The sequence below is a fragment of the Echeneis naucrates genome, chromosome 23 (assembly GCF_900963305.1).
Source record: "Echeneis naucrates chromosome 23, fEcheNa1.1, whole genome shotgun sequence".
NCBI lineage: Eukaryota > Metazoa > Chordata > Actinopteri > Carangiformes > Echeneidae > Echeneis > Echeneis naucrates.
Window position 1 is genome coordinate 12,797,897 of NC_042533.1, and position 20,192 is coordinate 12,818,088.

Here is a 20,192-nt window from a genome sequence, read left to right on the forward strand (position 1 = left end):
TCCGCGTGTCGGCTGCTCTCACAAGCTCCAGGTGAGGCCGCTGGAACATTTAAGGACCTGGATAGGTATGCTAATTAACTCACGAAGCCCCGCCCACAGTGGCTGTGTCCCCACCAATCATAGTTGCAGAGGGCGTCGGGTGCGCGTGTGCATGGGTCAAAATGTCTTAAAGTCAAAACATGACTTTTAACAGATGGTGGACTTTTACTAGTATATCAGTAAGATATACTACTGTGCAGTAATCAGCACAAAAGAATAGCACATATGGTAAACTATGAAGTCAGAACAGCAAATAGTGATGATCATGAAATCATTTTAATTTAATTAATTAATTTAAGATTATATGTGTGTGCAGCAGAAAAATTGACACATTAAGGTCCGAGAGCGGAACCACTGCTGTGGGGCAGCAGTCACACGCTGCCCCCAAGAGGAGAGAGGGACTCAGTGCGAGAAGGAGCCCTTTCTTTACATATTCATCACCAAGGTCCTTAAACCTCCCACAGCAGGAGGCCAACATACAGACTAGATCAATTTTGAATTGTATCACAGCATGATTTTTTTTTTATTTCGTATTCAAAGTCTGGCAGATGAGATGTTTATAAGTTTTTGACAAAAATGACACACACACACACACTCACAAAACTCTGTACTCCACATTCTCCACAAGGTGTGCTTGAATTTTAGTTTAGGGGAGAAGGAACGGCTCAACCCGCTTGAATTTGTGAGAAACAAATCTGTTCGGGTAAATAAGGCTCTTAAAACACTTTGAACTAGCAACAAGGAGGATTACATTGTTATGTCTGTGTCATTTCTCAGGAAATCAGACTTGATTTCAGTGCCATGTGCAGCTCAAGCGCTCCCTGTTGCAGAAGTCGGCTCAGCAGTGCCTCCTTCACGTAGGAGCAGCACTAGATGTCACGAGGTCATATTTATCGGGATTAATGTGAGCCTTGTATTTAAAAACAACCAAATGTTTCTGTTGGTGGGCCAGACCCGGTTAACAAGGTGTGTACCCAAACACCTCTGCAGTGATGTCACAGTGCGCTGACACACCCACACCTGTGCGCCACTGCAGTAAGTTTACCGCAACACAAAGCATGATGCAAGACTCTGCACTTGCCACTGCAGCTGCCGTTTTCCCAACCAAGACGCCATCATTCAAACACTAGATGCATTTCTGCATGACTGAGCACCCGTCAGTGCTCAGTCTGGTCCACCTAAAAACAGAGTGGGTGTCAGGTGCATTGTTGAGACAGTGGAAAGTGATTGAGCAACACAAACCTGGTTTGAAATCAGCCATGCAGCATCTCACAATTAAGAGCAAAATGACGTAGAGGTTGGCTTTCAGCATAGATGGACGCATAAAGCACACACACACACACACACACATAAACACACACACAAGCAAACAGGGTTTCTCAGTGATCACCTCAACCAGATCTGTCCCACATAGTGAAACTAAACTCATTGTGATTTGTGTCGTTACTTCCTGGCAGGGCATTGATTCACTCAGCTCTTCCTTTACCCTCAGCGCACACACAGCTGCTATGTGTGCGTGTGTGTGGGAAGAGGAGATCACACCTAAAACACTCCAGTGATTAACTGAGTGACCAGTACAGCACTCACAAGCGTGTTTGTTGTGTCCTTAAATTACCACAATACGGACACACCATGAGCCCATTTATGCAATGGACTTGCTTACTTGCTTGCATTTTAAAAACAGAGCTTAAAGCACACACATACAGAGAAACAGCAAAATTTGATTCTAATCAGGGTAATCACTGCTTTCAGGGTTATCAGCTCTCTCTGTAGTGTCAGTAGACCAAACACAATACAGTACAATAAATTCTCTATGAATGACTCATCATGCGTTCAAACGAGTCTCAGCTCTATGATTCTTTCTAGTCAGCTGTCATCATCCAAATGTGTTCACGCCCCCCGAGTTACAAAACACCTTGACTTGAAGGAATGGCACATTTGAGAGGTGTATTTTGAGCCCCGTGGAATGTCCTCACATGACAAATGTTCACATACATGAGCAGTTTCAACTCACCAAACAACCAAACAGCTTTTCCTCTATTGTGTAATGAGGATTAATTCTTAGCAAGGAGACGTTTATGGGGATTATCCACACAGAAATTAGATTTATTCAAATTATGATGAGTGAAGAAAGGGAATTTAAAAATGTAAGTTTTAAGTGTTGTTGAAGTGACCACACACATATACACACACACACACACACACACACACACACACACACACAGACCAACACACACACATACATCCTCATAGCACACTCATTGATGTAATTTACAGAGCGTAGCTCGACAAGTCAAATTAATTATTCATTCATTTTGTGTGTGTGTGTGGGTTTCTCCTCTTCATCAGACCTTATGTAACCCAATCTCTGTTGCTAATTCTCTCTAAACCTCTTTTAGTCCTAAACTGTGGAAAACGTGTCAATGGCTTCACACAAGTGTTTCCTTGCCTTCATGTATGTATGTATGTGTGTGTGTGTGTGTGTGTGTGTGTGTGTGTGTGTGTCCATGTAATACTAAGAAAGAAACAGGGACGATAACACTGTCTGTCTGTTGTCACACTTACTGACACTGTTTACCTTCCTTGTCCCCGTCAGAAGTGAAGTTTGTAGTAGGCCGTTGTGTCTGGACAGACGGGTCATCCCGAGGTGACGGTAATATTTCCATCATTCAGCATTTACATCTCTTCTCCTGCTCCAACTTCTGGTTTTGACTGGACTTTCAACGGTCTCGTTTGGATTTCTTGCGTTGTCATCTGCAGAGATTAATTTGCTGCGTGTGTCTTGCTGTGGCTGTATAAGGCAAAATTTTTACTTATATGAGATTAAATAATTACACAATAGCAGTAACTGCTGAGTTAGGTGGTGAGATTGTTTCTTATTTAATCCCATCACAGAAATGTCTTCAAAGTGCTGTGAAGCCCACCTCTGTACAGTGTCATCCATTCATCCTGAGAAAGACGATATTAAGAGACATAATTCTGATGTCCTGGGTGAACACAAGTGAATGTGCATATACTATTACAGTATCAGTCTGTGTGTGTATGTGTGTGTCTGTGTATGTATGCAGATGTATATGAGTATATGAGGGTGCATGTATCTGTGTGTGTATGTGTGTGTCTGTGTATGTATGCAGATGTATATGAGTATATGAGGGTGCATGTATCTGTGTGTGTATGTGTGTGTATGTGTGTGTCTGTGTATGTATGCAGATGTATATGAGTGTGTATGCTACAGTTCATATAGACTAAGGAGGAGCTGTCCAGCCAGCTGTGGTGCTGACTGCTGTTAGTCATCCTTGGCTCTTTAGTTAAACTCAGATGTACCATCTGAAGTCACTGCTGACAACGTTATGTTATTTCACTAACTCCACTCATTACATTTTCTATAATATAAAATTATATAGTGTGACATGGTGCACAGTGGCAGCACGGCCACAGCAGCATAGTGGTTAGCACTCATGGCAAGAAGGTTATGGGTTCAATTCGTAGGCCTGGGGCCTTTCTCTCTGCATGTTCTCCCCGTGCCTGCGTGGGTTTCCTCCCACCGTCCAAAGACTTCATGTTTGGGTTAACTGGTGGCTCTAAACTGTCTGTAGGTCTGAGAGTGAGTGTGAGTGGTTGTTGGTCTCTGTCTGTCTCTGTGTGTTGGCCCTGTGATGGACTGGTGACCTGTCCAGGGTGACCCCGCCCCCGCCCAGTGTGAGCTGGGATCGGCTCCAGCACCCCCCATGACCCGGAAACAGATAAGCGGTGGAAGATGAATGAATGAATAAACACAGTATGGAGTTGGTGCAGGTTGAGTTGAAATCGTTGAAGTAATACATAACAGCCACAGGATGATGCTGTTTCCCTCTGCAGGTTAAGGGTTAGAGTGAGCTGTGCTCAGTGTGTCACTATTGTGAACAACAAATTATTTTAGAGAAGCAGAATGAGGAAACGGTTAGGTTGTTTTCTCACGTGGATAACTGGATAAACATTAAACATTAAATGTGAAGAAACACGAAAATGAGCAGGAGAGTTTGTTCATGTTTCTTATTAAATGTATTTCTTTTATTTAGGGCGCAGCTAAAATCAGATTTCTTTCTACTTTTTGTAAACTTTTTAGTGCAATGTTTTTGTCGCACTCTGCCAGTCATCTTTGTTGTTGCTAATGGACCAGAGGAAGCCGTTTCTCTCTGGATTACGGCTTAGAGATCTGAAATGTAAATAGAAATGTTGCGCCAGATTGCAGTGAACTCTGACCTCAGATTAGGAATCACATCCAAAACGCATGAGACATGCACCCAACCACAGGCAGGCAAACACACACATACTGACACACACCACAGATTGGGAATCACATCTAAATCCACCTTAGTCTCATGTTGTCCAGCTCTCCACATCACTTTCAATCCTTTACCCTTTTTCTGAACTCAAACAGCAATTTGTATTTTTTACGTTTTTATTCCAATATTTTATGCTTACCCTTTCAGATATTGAGCTGCAGATCAAATTAATTTACTTTTAAGCCTTATAAATTCATTTTTTTGCTCCAGGATATGAAATGGTTTGTTTTCACGAGATATAACACAAAACCCCATCGGCGGAGTTTATGTCTTTAGAAGACATCATCTCCTGTCCTCTTTTTGACCCTTCTTGGAACAGTACTGACTAATCGCTTTCTCACTAGTTATCGACTCTTACCTCCGCCAGTTCCCGCAGCGTGGATCAGATGGAAGATCAGACAATCTACAGGGGTCCCGGAGACTTGCAGCGCGTCAGTGCACGTTCGCATGTTTATCTGTCTGACTGCTTATTTCTAATCTGCCACTGCTGCTCACCTCCTAAATTAACACCAAAGCTGCAGGGAGTCGCCCAAAGCTTGGTCTTCACTTAAACCCTCAAAGAACAGATTTGCAACCAGTTCACTGTTTCCTTCTTGAGAGTTGAGCCGGAACCTTTGGGTGCTGATTAGTGATGGTTCAAATATACGCAGTCTCGTTTTCTCTGGTGTCGTTTCCTTCCTCCTGGTTTTGTTCATGTTTCCCTCGTCTCTACAGCTTCTGTCATGACCCAGTTTCCCCCCCAAAGATCAATAACTTTTCATCTCTCACACTTGGAGTGGCATTTAGAGGCTACACTCAAATTCTCAACCTCTCAAAGTCAATCAGACAGTGAGGATGGCACTTTTAATTGGCACAATTATTTCCCTGCTAGTCCAGCCTTCCATGCCTGATCTGACCGAACTGCCCCTCAAATCCCCGCTGTCATGTTTGACCTCTTCTTCTCTCTCTTAGATGTGGGAAGCGCCAACAAAAATCTGAGTCCGATCCCCGAAAATGCCACATATGCTATTAGAAGAAATCAACACTTGATAAAATGGCGAATATTTTTGTAGGAGAAGCATGACTCCAATCAGCCCTTCAATTTTCAGTGCCCCGCTGTGCGGCAGTAAGACCCTGAGAGTTGTTTACTGTTGGTGATGACATCCTGACTGTGAAAGCTGCGTTACGTGCAGTGCGGATGCTGTGAAAGTAGCTGGCCCACTGTTCGGAGTAGACAGGTCTGTGGAAGCACCGACTTGAACGTAGCTCCGAATACAAATATGAGCTCATTAGGGAGGTTGTGCTTGAAAAAAACAGTTTCACCCTATTTTGCCGAATTTGTTTCCGATCCGTACGCATTCGTACATAATTGACCGGGGCTGAAGCCTCGAGGGGGGTTTCTGTGCAGGATCTAGTAGCTGGCGACATCTGGCAACAGCTGGCTCCTCGCAAAATATCTAACCAGCTATAAATAGCAGGACACGGTTTGGTTGTTGTGTCTGTCTGCCCTGTGATGAACCTGTCAAATGTAACATGCAGACCAACATCTACATCACTCATCACGTGTAAACGCAAATCTGCAGTAACCGATTTGGGGAGCGAGTGCCAAGTGCAGAGCATAAGTTTGAACACAGCAACGGTAACAGATTAGCACAGCTGATACAGCTAACCTGCAGACTGTTGCTTATATATATTCCCAGCAGACACATAGCACCATGAGCACTCATTTGGAGTCATGCTTAACTACCTGATAACGTAAGTCTAATATTAATTTTCCTTTAAGCTCTATTTTTGCTCTCCACCACCCTGACTTTAAATGATGCCAATCATTAAAAAAAAAATCATCATCATCAGTAAAACGGCTGTATTTAGTTTCCCTCTGCTCCCTTTGCAGTGGTTTGACGTATTAATACAAAAGATCTAAAACTGAGAGTGTGCAGAGGCAGAGACAAAAATATGTTAGATGATGAGATCGCACAAGCTCATTGTGTAACTATAAAATGGCACTCCATTCTCAAGTAGCGACAAAAGCGTTATCTCCAAAAACGAATCATTTCCTTGGACTGCGATGATGATCTCAATCCAGGATTTGTTTGTCAAGCTCTTTGCAGAAAAGACCCAGTGTCAACACACAGATCCATCAGCCTCCAAAAAAAAAAAAAAGATTTACTGCAGCTTCATGTTCATATGCTTGGTTACCATTGTACAGGAAAACTGAAGTTTAATCAAAGTGTCAGTGGAATAAACAGAATAGAAGCTTACCAGGCGCTGCCTGCAATCCTGTGTCAGACTCAGGGCCAATCAGAGCCGCCTTTGACTTGGCCCAGCCTCATTATCCCCCCGATTTCTCACAAGAGTTTCTCCAGATCTCCATCATCTGAGCTGCTGCTGCAGATTAGTTGAAGCCTGGTGAGAGGGGCTGGCTCGTCCTTCACTAACCTCCTGTGAGAGGCCGGCCTCTCGTCCTGCAAAAACACACGCTAATAATTCTGATTATAAAATGATTTATTTCCATCAAGAAACTCTTACACATTTTGAGACTCGCAAATAAACAAATATAAGCAAAAAAAAAAAAAAACCACGAGAAGAATGTGGGTATGGTTGAATATGTGCTTGTCAGTGTGCTGTTTGTATTATATAATGGTATTCAATGTGCCCTAAGATGTCGCATTAGGGATTAGGCTGATAGTGACAGAGCTGCAGATTGCTGCTGCCTCTGTCACTTTCTTTGTGTGTGTTTGTTTAGTAGCGCACGCACTAACTTTTAACATGCCTCGAAGTTAGCGTGCTGCACACGCGTCTATTTTTATTACTCATTTTTGTTTCCTCTGTCCGGCCGATGAGCTGTCAGATGAGCTAACCCTAACCCTAACCCTGTTTTGAAGGGATGCCCCGTTGTTTTTGTAGTACAGGAAATTAGCCGTTGCCTGTTATATTCCTCAGGCTTTCAGAGCCTCCGTTGTCCAAAAGGAGAAGCAGTTCATTTCTTTTGAACTGATTTCAATACATTAAAGCTGGTGCTGAAATTTTATTTGCTATCAAACAAGGCACAGTCATAAATACAAACCCACACGTTAAAGCCACTATGCATTTTTGAGACTATTGGCTTTAAGAGTCCATATTTTTTACTTTCCCACTATGTTTTATTTGAAGTGTCGCTATTCACAGTGAGATACCGCGTAATCAAATCAAAAATTTACTGCTATAGCGCCAAATCAAAGTTATATCAAGGCATTTTACACACAGAGCAGGTCTAGATCAAACTCTTTATGTAGTTGTTAAAGAGACCCAACAAATCCCTCGAAGAGCAAGCGGAGGGGGGACTCAGTAGAAGGATGGAGAGAGAACAAGAACAGGAGGAGAGAAGATGCCATGAAAAAAACAAACAAAACGCACAGAAAACATTCTGTGACTGCAGCCTGGTATTTCTAAATGTGCACTAGTAAATATTAGCAGAGGTTACAGTGAGCAGTAGTGTGTAATGATAACCAAAGGTAACTCTGGGGAACGTGGAGCAGAGATGATTCAGCAGCTGTAGGACAGAAGGGACAAAATGTTGTGGGAATGTTGTAATGTACATGCGAGGAGGACAGAGAGAGAAGAAAGAGTGAAGAGAAGAGAAGAGAAAGTCAACATGGGTGGGGGGTGTATTCATCTATACTAATATACTCATCGTGCTGAAACCAGGTTTCAGTGATACAGAATAAATCCCACATATGATCAGTGATCAGATCATTAACTCACAGGGAACTGGATGATAGTGATCAAATATTCAGTTCAGTTTTGCATATCCTCTCTCAGCTTCTCTCTGTAGCTAACAGGTCTGTGATCCAAAATATAACTGATTTCCGGTAAATGCTCCAAATATTTGATGGTTGGCAAGGCTGGAAACTTTCGTTTTGTTGTGACATCACAAAGTTCCAGAGGTCCTGGCCAGGGTCGGGTTGGGGTCAGGTTTCTGAATACTGACTGACCACTGAGACTATTTATACTTTTACTGTATAAATGTCCAACCTCGACCTGCTTTATTCTCAAAAACCGTACCGACATCACGTATTAGGAAAGATTTACTCTGCAGTGACAAAATAGCAGATTATTGTCAAGAACTTAACTCCTGTTATTTTACAGTCCAGGCCCAATTACAGGAAAGAAAAGAGCAGCTCTGAGAATGTTGCTGTAGTTGGTTGAATTTGTGCTGAGTTGACCGCTGACTAGCAGATCGGCGTTTGTGAAGGGACTTGTTCCATTAACACCCCAGTGAATTCATAACACGTATGCACGTATGCTCACCTGTTCTCTAAAGGTTTAAAGGTTTTTCCTATACATGATGATTTTAAATGACCTTCCTCATCATCATCATTCGGGATATTAACCCTAAATGCCGAGCTGTTCTTCCTCGGGGGTGAAGGGGTATCCCGCCTTTGTTGTTATCTCAGACAAGCAGCATGTTTTACCTGTTTTTTGTTGTCTTCTCCGTATCGGTCCGGCTGCTTCTTTCATCATTCTCACACGTGCTATCCAGCGCCACCTAGTGAGCATACAACCACACACAGATATGCCAGGAAACACTGCGTGTCTGTCATCATCACCAGCCCACCATGTCTGACTGCCACACCAAGTAACCACACCTTGTTTCTCTTTGTCTTTGTCTTCTCCCAGTTTCGTACCATGAGCTGGTCCCATAGAGTTTCCTCCACTCAGAGACAGTCTCATTTGTTTTCACTCGTTAAACCTATAGGATGTTTTATAATTAATGTGACAATGATTTATTTATGTTAAACAATGCTTCTGGTAGCATACTAAGATAAAAATCTATTATTGATTCGACTCTGTACGACAGTCAGCGGTAAATATTGCCTGACCAAAGTCTACTAAGAATGAATTTAGGAAAAGACACACAATAACTACAACAACACATACTGAAGCCTAAAGCACAGGGAAGAGGAGTGAGGGAGTTATGTATTGATAATATTACGATAATAACTTCCTAAAGTCAGGACCTTTGGGATTTTACTTACAGCATGAACTCTTGATATAAAGTTTGTTGAATACTGTATAAGGCCCCATAATGAGGAGCTGTGCATCCCAATCATAACAGCAGTAAACCATGACCTCTTTACGATTACGGCTTTTACATAATGAATACATGTGTGCTGCCAAAGATGTAAATTTCAAATTAGAGTGAACATGAAAATAAATTTAACAAATGAAAAAACATAAAATATCACTTTACAGATTAGAAACGGAAAGAAAATGTGTCTCAACATCCATGTTTTACGGTGAGTTTCAGTTAGGACTTTCCGGGAAATGCTCCTGTTGGCTTTTTGAATAAGCTGTGCACTGAGACTATTTTCCAGCCTCAATGAAAGACCTGACTCCTGAAATTTGCTTCCTGTGTTCCAGTCCCACTTTCTGATTTACACTGATAGGACGGCTGTATTTTTATTGTAAAAACCCTGTCTAGTGCAGCTATAATTTCATGGCTTAAAATAAAATCTTGGATCAGTCTTTTGAAGCCTTCCTGTGTCCACTTTGGCAAAGCTGTGGCTGTAAATAATGTTGTATGCGGCAGCAGAGCCCACCATGGACCCATTTAGTGGCCAAACACTTGATCAACGGCAGTTTTCTCCAACTAAAAGTGCCGGATCTCGCTTCATCCTGTTTCTATTTTCCATATCATTTCACATCTCAACGTCTTTCCTTCCAATTGTTTTTTTTTTTCCCTCTCTTACTCTTTAATCGCTCGTCATCTCTACCTCTTTTCTATTTCCATTTCTTCCTCCTATTTTCGGTTCCAGATGCATGAATAATTCATGACTTTGCGTGGCCTTTTGGACTGCAGCGCTATCATCCAGAGCTGCCAGGGTCATCATATTACACCTGAGCATTCACCTGCGACACGTACGGTCGCACGTGGGCATGCATGAAAACAAATTCACGTACAGCTGCAACACAAATGGGATGGGACACACACTAAGAGAGGGAGAGGGAAGTGAAGTCACGTTTTCCATCACATGGATGGGTCATGATAAATTTATTAAGCAGAAAATCTATAGTGTATTGTCGGTCAATGCAGACCAACTAACACTAGCCACTAAAAACACACAACCTTGATGTGATTGAATATGTAACTTCCTGATCTGAAGTCAGATGCTCCATAAAAGGACTCCAAGGCCTCAGCACCTACAGCTTCAGTTCATAGTCAGTCACTGCACAATACCGATGACAACCTATGACACAACATTCCTGGGACCTGAGAAAATTGCACTGCGGAACGCAAAGAAACGAGAAGAAAGTGAGTTGTGGCATTGTGGTGAGGTTTGCTCTCAGCCTATAATGTTAGCCTTCTTGCGAGTTTAGTTTGTCCCGCTCGGGTACAGGGGGGGGAAATATTTACTGAAAATCAGCTTAGCCCTGTGGATGGACTACTGGCTCATTTCCCAGACGTCAGCGACCGCTGCAAAGCTTGAGCTTTAGGTTACTTCACAAGGCTACACTAAAATGTGTGAGGATAAATATTCTACTCGTGGATATAAACCACTCACTTCATTTCATAAAATGCAGGGAAAGAAGGATAATACAATTATTCTCTGTCAACATTGATTATTTCTGTGTGGAAAAAATGGCTCCCTTCAGCACAGGGTGCAACATTAGTGTGAATAATGTCAATGAGGGATCTTTGTCTGGAGCAAAGCCAAACTGTTTCAGTCTGACTTTAAACGAACGCCGGAATAACACAGGCGGTTTGTAAAAGGCACAGGGTTACTGAAAATATCTGTCATGGAGAGTTGAACCAAATTGGCTTTATCCTATATCTTTCTTATCCTCTTCTTACCATGTTAAACTGTGCCTGGGACTTATAGCTCTGTGGGAGTCACTGCTAAAGCTGGATTTATGCCACATGTAGGTGAGTGACCCAGGGATTCTTTCGAATCCCACCTCCCTGTGGGAACTGAATGAACGTTTCAAAGTTTAAAAGTTCGATCCATAGTTAATTTAGTGTCGGATGTACTGTTTAGGAGACATAAAAAAAATAAAAATAAAAAAATCAACATGGCTGAAAAGGTTTGGGGCTTTTTTGTTTGTTTGTCAAATTAGAAATGAACTGGAGTTCTTGTTTATTATAGCATCACTCTCAGGTCGACTGTAATCATGTTTAATGGGACACCTCAGTACGTATAGTGACAAATTGAATGTCTCCTTAACTGAGGCCTAGTCTGGCACTCACCTGGCACTCATGCCTGTTTCTGTCTTCTTCAGAGTGCTTTGGTTCCTCCCACGCTTCTGAGCCATAACATGTTCAGCTAACTCAGACCCTAATCCATCAGCTCAAAAAGAAGTCATGTAAACTATTCTAAATAATTCCGTTCCTCCTGGATTCTTCCTGTGTTGTGGCAGTACCAAGATCCTGGCTAGCTTGCAGGACATTTAAAGTCTTCTTGGGTGACCTCTGGTGGCCAGAGGGCACCCAAACCGGCCAATTAGATCACATATTAAGTTTGGGCGGATCTGCTTCACAGAATGTACTCAAGTCACAGTACTGAGTATAGATCAGCTGGCATTTTTTGGCAGTGCTGAGTGCCCAGCAGATTGAAATGGAAGCCATTATAGGACCTGTGTAGGCAGCTGGATTGATTGAAAATTGGAGTGCTACTCTGTCCGTTGTGATTTCCTCCTGTAATGTTCTGCTGAGTTTTCAGTTTGGGCGACTACAATCGTTCAAACCGCTTTTAGCCGTGTGGCGTAATTCTAACCTCCAGCGTGTGACCTCCCATGTGGCAGTGATCCAGTGGTGAATATTGATCAGTGTGGAATGGATTTCCTGGAAACTTCTAAGTGGCACCTTCAACTACTTCCATAGTCAAAAAACTGAACCATCACTGAAAGAGAAGCAGGGTGAGAGGGGCATGGAGGGGAAAAAGGCGGCAACCAGGTATGTCAAGACTTAAGGCTTCATGAGTTACAGCTCAGCACAGCTCAGCGAATGAGTTACTGTTATGCAAGAGCTCAGTCAGCCCAGCTGGAGATCAGAGAGAGAGAGAGAGAGAGAGGGAGAGGGAGAGAGCGCGGTGGACCGAGTGAGAGAGCTGAGGGACAGAGAGGAGGAGGCTGGGGAGAAAACGACAGCAAGTGAGCAGAGAGCAGGCAGATTACAGCTGGATGTGCCATATATACACACATAGACACATGAGCACAGACACACTCCCTCACTTCATCTCTTCTCTCTCATACCTCCATGCAGCACGACAGCATTATGAGCAGCAACATCGAGGTGGCTCTCCTCACTCCACCAAGTGAGTGAGGCAAGAAAGAAGGAGGGAAGAAGGAGACAGGTAAGACGGACGGGGAAGAAAACGAACTGGGGAGAAAAACCAGAAGGAAGTACAGCAAAGAGGAAGGAACAGAAGAAGGAAGGCAGGAAGCTGCAAACTTTCCTCAAAGGGATATCTCCTCTTCATTTTGAGCCATGAGGCTGTGAATTCCGTCTCCACACCTCTCCTTCGTTAACTGATCCCATGGCTCTGGAAGAGGGACCCAGCACCCACCTCTGGACACTGCTCTGCCCTCTGCTCTGTGCACTCGTCCTGGCTACAGGCTCCACAACTGCCACCGAAGGCTCGCAGAACTCCACGACCACGCCGCTGCTGGAGGACTGGACCGGCACGACAGCCCAGCTGCAGCCAGGCCTGCAGACTGAAGCCACGACGGACGCGCAGACCGAAGTAACGACAGGGGCTCTGACAGAAACACAGACTCAGAGCAGCACCAGAAACTACACAGGTTAGTACGTCTGGCGATCAGCCATCCCCTCCTTTTCTACTTCATGGCTCCACAGCTGAGTGCACAGCGGCAGAAATCCATTCCACCATTTATTAAGATGCTCGTATCTATTGGCCATTTTGTATGACCAAAAAAGCTCCAGATTATTTCCATGATCAATCGACTAATTGATCATGAAATCACAGAGCCTCAAACTGAGTCCAGAGGGTGAAAAAGTAGTTCTTATACTACGGTAAGGCTAAAAATAACTTAAACTGTTTGAAAGGGATCTTCACATTGCTCAACTAATTGATTCATAAACTCATCAGCTCAGCTGTAGTTATCCCTTTGATGCTAATCATTTCCCATTAAAGGTGTGTGGGAGAAATTTGAGTTTTTACGCCTCAAATTGCTCTCTTGGAGACAAAATCAAAGATCATTCTGTATTCCAGTGAGTGCTTGAATATAAGGACCTCTGGTGTTACTCACTGTTTATATAACTCATTCTACTTCCTGCCCTCAGCGGTAATTTGCTGCTGCTCAAACTCCATAGCATTCAAGCATATTTACATATAAATATGTTTTTGATTCAGATGCTGTATCATTCAAAGTCCACACATGGAGAGCAAATGCTTCAGAGTAGTGCATACTGACTGTCCATTTTCTAGAGCGCCTTCACTTGGCAGATCCAACAGGTGGATCCTTTGTGGCCCAACCTATTCCAAGTCACAAACACCACCCAGGTCACTTCAGGCCTGACCTTCATCGGATGTGTCCCCTGAATCGAGACTGAGTTGCATAAAGCTTAGCAGCTGTTTTTGCTCTTGCTGAGAACTTAAGCCATCATTGGTTCATAATATCAGATGCTCAACAGACTCAATATCAGACAGTGACGAGATGAGCCAACCAGTCCAGGCTGGCTTTTTAGCACGCTCATTTCAGTAGAGCAAAATAAGTAGTTGAAATACGCAGAAGATAAGTGAGTGTAGTTTGTCCCTGAACTCACCGTGCTTGTTTTAGACTGATGAGTATACTGTAAAGTTGGTAATGCTAACTTTAGCCAGGTAGCAGGAGCAAAACTTAAAAGCAGCTCCTGTAACCTGGACCTCACCTTATCCCTAATGCTCACCCTTGACCTATCCTTAGCCTTGCAAAGTATTGTTCCCGTGTTAAAAATAGAATTCCTTAGTTTGTCCAGCATCACTTTGCCTGTGAAACGTCTTTGAAAAGTACTTGAAGTGTCTTGAACCCCGGTGTTTTCGTGAACTTGCAGTTTCTTGCTTGAGCACCCATTCAAGAGACTTGCTCGCTCTGAAAACCTCCATTCTGGCTCAGAGTTCACACACCGTGAAAGAGTTTTCCCGACACAAGAAAGGACCTGTTGATTGAAGGGGACAGTTTGATCTGTACAAGCAAACGTGTCTCAGTCGAGCTGCTGTGACCTGGTGATGAAGAATCTGTGTATGGGTGTTGATCAGCCAGTTTGATACATGTGTGCAAAATGTGAGCACATGTGGGCCAAATAGCTCAGGACAGTTTTTGCTGGCTCACGTATTTCTTCAAAAGACTGTGTGAAAATTTTGGCCTTCGCTTTAGGGTGAGAGTTGGACTTTGAGAACAGCTGAGATCATACAGTAGTATTTACATCTTGGCCCTGAATTCTGTCCATATGTAACGGCCATACATACGTTTCACTTTTATCTGCATGGCTTAAATACAGATGAGTGTGTGTGTGTGTGTGTGTGTGTGTGGTGGCAGGTGATGCAGTTAAAGACGCTTTGTTATGCCCAGACTGGAGCGGCTCAGCCTGCAGAGAAAGCTGCAGCGCCGCTCGCATGATTTCACCTCTACTGGAGCATAAGCTGCCTTTCTCTTTTCCTCCACTCCCTCTGTCCATTTCCTCGCTCTCTTTTCCTTTTACCTCTGCTTATATGTCACTCTCTCACCTCCCACTTTTTTATTTTCCAGCCTCCGTTCCCTCATGTTGCTTTTTGTGTGAGCTGCCTTTTCGCCTCTATCATTTTCTATCTTTATCGTTCTGTTTTTCTCTTCTCTCTCAGTGTGAGTCACTCATCTTTTTCCCCTCCTTTATTTCACTCCACTCGCTCTTTCTCCTTTTCTACAATTTAATCTTTCGTCCTTCGCTCGGCCCCTCTCACTCACACAGCTCATATCCTCACGTGTATGCAGGAATAGCCTATAGCAGATGACAAATGCACGTGTCTAATACACACATAATTCACACACACATACACACATATCAGAAATGAACGAACTGGATCCCAACAACAACAATCTTCTTAAAGGTTTAGAGAGTAAAAAAACACAGTTGCTCGTTTCATAACAGCAGCCCTGTGTCTGACAGAGCAGGAATCAGCATTTTATACTTTAACAACACACACTCAGAAAAACACACAGGTGATCAGCTGGCCTGCCACATCACACCACATGCATGAATGAAGCCAAAACCATAGCATTTATGTGAGAGAGCTTCCAAAATCCTGTAGGTGTGATTAACATCAGCACTCTCAAAGGAAATGTGTGTGTGTGTGTTTACCATCTTCCCATCATATATTAAGCCCATTTCACTCCTGGCTTCAGGTCTGGAATACATCAGCACCACTTTGTTTGCTTTGTGAACATTTTAGTTTCAGCTTTTGAATGTAAAATCACACACACACACACACACACACACACACACACATATATATATATAAATACCTCTATAACCAAATGGAGGTAACCAAATATAACCAGTTAAATATAGAAAGGTTTTGTGGGGAGCTTTCAGACAAGGAAGATTTCTAAAGCCTTTATTTATAAAGACTTCCTCTCATGGACACCGCAGCCCTAAAGCAAAACCAAAAATCTTCATCTCAAGTGATTTTAATTATGCTACATACAACAAATGTGCTACAATGTACAGTTAAGTTCTCACCTTTAGCATACAATGTATTCATTACGTGCATTACATACATTAATTGTATCAATTAGCTGATAGAATCATTTGGGTTTTTGAGTTTGTTTGGTTTTTGTTTTGTTTACTTTTTTTTTTTTTTTCAGCCAAATAATCCACTACTTTTAGCTGGTTCAACCTTGAAACTACAAATGATTCACAGTTGATAATACATAGTACATCTTGAAATCATACACCTTTAAATCCGGTTTCTTCTTGTTCTAAATTAGTTGAGATACACAGCAGTGTAAAATTTTCCCCGTGAATATGCTTCTTGTATCAATTCATTACAGGCTTGGTAGAGTCTCATTACAGCTCGAGCTGGACCTGAATGCACTGCCGCCAGGGCACTGGATCAAGCCTGAGCTTTCAAACTTCATCAATACAAGGAGGGAGTCATTATGCCACCATCCCCGGAAGACAATTCATTAGAATGATTAACGTCTTCATTTTACATCAGAGTACATTTACATACACTTAACCTGTTCTGCAGGTCATCATACCCATTGGATTCAGATCAGTTCACTCTATTCTGTTCTTATTAACAATATCCTGTCTGTGTATCTGTGTGTGTGTGTGTGTGTGTGTGTGTGTGTGTGTGTGTGTGTGTGTGTGCTGAACTCTCCGAAAAACATATTTGGTAAAAACCTGTCCAATCTTTTGACAGTATGCAGATATTATGCTTATCATTGCACCACTTGAGCTTCTAAAACAGACAGCTAATTTATTAATCACATAGATGCTGAAACAAAAACACCAAAATTTAATGCATTGAGCTAACTGGTGAATTTTCTTGGGGTTCAAAGCCTTTCAGGAAATGTAGTTGACACTAATGAGGAAGTGTGTGCTCAACATCTCAGCCCAATGAAAACCAAATGCAAAAGGCTACAGAAAAGCTCCAAGTCAGTGAACTTCACTATCGTAGCAGTAGCAATACTAAGTGGTGTTCTACTTGTGGGAAGTTTTCTCGTGCTGAGTCGAGGTCTGAGAGCGCCTCGTCGATCGCCGCAGGACGGGCTGAAGAGCTGCAGCGGTGCCGTTCTGATCAACTTCTTAGCAAGCTTCTGGTGAGCAGTGTTTTGTTTCAGCCTTATAAAAACACTAAGCCTTGACATTAACACGATAACACAACCTATTAACCTTCGACGGAGTAAGTGAGATTTAATGTTAGTGTTAATCCCCAAATGAGGCCTATATCACTTACTTAGTAGGCATTCTGCCTCTTAATCTGACCAAGCAGGAGTTTACAGACAATCCTTACCGTCTCTGAATTTATATAGAAGTATGTTTTGAAGAATTGTGCTTTTGCTTTCAAAGAGATGCTAAATTAAGTGGGGATTGAAATTTCACTACAGCACATTAGATAGATAGGAATTTGGGCATGTTGCAAATTTGTGACAGTCAGAGTTAACGGATTATGTTGTGTGTCAAAATGCGATACACAGACTTCCCATGAAGCAAAAATCTGTTTTGCTACATTCCTGGAAAATACAACATTTGGGAATTATAGAAATACAAAGGTCAAAAGAAACTAAACACTTGACCTTCCCAGTGGTTAAGTATTCTGAAATAATTCTTATCCTTGAACACAATGTTATACCAATGTTCGGTTTTAAATACAGCATCTACTTCATGATGACAGTAAGCAGCTTTTCCTTCACTCTGAGTCTCTTTAGATAAGATCGTCAGCCAAAAGCCTGAAACGTAAATATGCAGCCTTACAATGCCTTTAATCTGATTAACTGTCAGGCAAAGCCAATTACCTTTGTCTATTCCCGGCTATTTCTGGTGCAAGAAATCCTGTTAATGACACGCCAACACACAGGAATACAGATGCACACAGTCGCTGGGAGCAGGTAGAGTGCAGTGTCGTTTCAAGCCAATTACTTCGCTTTTTTTTTTTTTTTTTTTTTTTTTACAAAACACTGGAGTGAAGTATTCATTTGGCCAAACGAAGCAGCATTTCATTGAACCACACAAAGAATTTCTGCAGGGACACTACATACCAGGACACACACACACACAGAGAGCCATGGGTATTTCTGTCAGCAACGCACACACACTTCCGTCACTCCTGAGCCCTGCGGACTCAGCGAGCTACAGGCCAAGAGTTACTTCTGTCTCCTGCCTGTCAATCCAATATGGCTGCTGGCAGCGACTCAACTTCATTATTACCTTCCCACGGCCGAAAACTTGCACCACTAAGTGAACAAAGACACTGAGGGAGAGTCTGAAATGAGCCCCCTCTTTCCCCAGAAGGTTGCCACAGGATGGCAACAACTAAAGAGCAGGAGGAAGGAAAGCAAAGACGTTGCAAAGATAAACACACAACTTAAAAAAAAAAAAACTAGTTTTAACTGGTTTTTGGAGCACCAAATCAAGCAAAACTGTAATAATATTATAATGGTATAAAAGGTAGAGCTGCCGCTTAAACTAAAGGTGGGGCAGGGGGATTGGAGGTTTGAGAGGCAACCTTACGGAAAGTCAATTTTATACTTTGGCTTTTGTGAAGATTAAGCTCACAAAATGTGAATGACTTAGGGAGCTTTAGATCTTCTGGTTGCTGGGTTTCGTCAAGCCAGCTGTTCCCAGATTTTATGCTAAAATAATCCACCTTTCAGCAACAAAACAAATAAACCCTATTTACCAATTATCTTGAAGTTGGAGAAGGAAGTAAGTATTTTATTCATTATTTTTTTAGGTTTAGGATTCCTACAATCCTGCTGTGTCCACTTCTGATTCTTTTTCTTTGATTTTCACATTGTCAGGGTGAGTTATAGTGGATTTGTACCAGTTAAAACTAAGTGACAGCCTCCGTAGCTGAGCACGCAATGACAGAAAGTGGAAATGAAGACCTCTTGTCTCTTTGCAATCTTAATTTTGATGAACACTTGATGTTTGAATGTGCTGGCTTTCCACTAACAATAATTGGATTTGGATTTGTTTGTTTTCATGGCGTCTATCAAGTAGAAGGTTTCGAGGCCGTTGTTGGTTCCCTTTGGCATCATAAAAAATGTGACTACAAGTGTGCGTGATGACTTTATGTCCATGAATGTTTTATTGGTGTTTAAAGAACACAGTAGGCATTTGGGACACTGAGCCAAACACTCATGCCTTTATGTGGCTGGACAGGAGCACTCACTGCACAGGCTGAGCAGCAGCCAGGGGGATTAGGTAATCAGTTGTGATACCACGCATCAGTGAGGTGCCACAGAAATAGATATGCCGATGGAGAGGACAGAGCCATGTTTGTTTGTTTGAGGTCAGATGACATAAAGAACAACTGAAGAAGAATGGAGACAAGGATAAATGAGATGGAGCAAGTCAGCCGTCAGCCAAGAATGCCATCTCCCATCAGCCTCATCTCCGACTTTTACTGCCTGGTAATATCCGACTCGGATGAAGTGTATTTTTAACCATTGATTATCCAGGGAGAACTGAACCGGCACAGCGGAGGGAGCGGCTTTCCCTCGTTCTAGGTTGTTTTATGTACTTTATCTGTTGTCAGAGGAAAACTTTACTTCATGAAAAGTCCTTAAAATATAAACAGTTGGTGTTCATTTAAGATATGTCTCCCTAGTGCCAAGCAAAAAAAGTGCATTATGCAAGTATGCTGCAGACACAGTGGCTGCTACAAACGGCTTGCTCAGCACTTTAGATCCGAGGATGCTAGCGTCATATTTTTATTTGAACAGCCGATCAAATTAGCATTTATCAAATTAGCATTTATCAGGCAGGGCCTGATAAGCAATGTTTCCAGCCACAGCAGGTTTTTATGAAAAAGCAATGAAGCCAGTGAGCATTTGCCCCAAGATATGAATTCTAGTATTTCAGGGTCTTGTTCATGATTGAGGTAAAATGAAGCAGAAAACTGAGGGATGGATCAGTGGACCAATCAGCATTAAAATATTTGTTGTGCTGGACAATTTTGCCAGAGGACCATGGCCGGGTCCTGATTCCTCAGTAGAAGTTTGGGGTAGAATTGTGTCTTCTTCAAACTGAAAGGAGCCAGCTGAGGTCGCACAGCGTATGGCGCTTCCTGGTGCTTTCCTTTGGGGCTCACACTTGGATGACACCCAGAACTCACTGGACAGCTCACATATCCCGCTAGGCTTGAGAATGGCTTGGGTTCC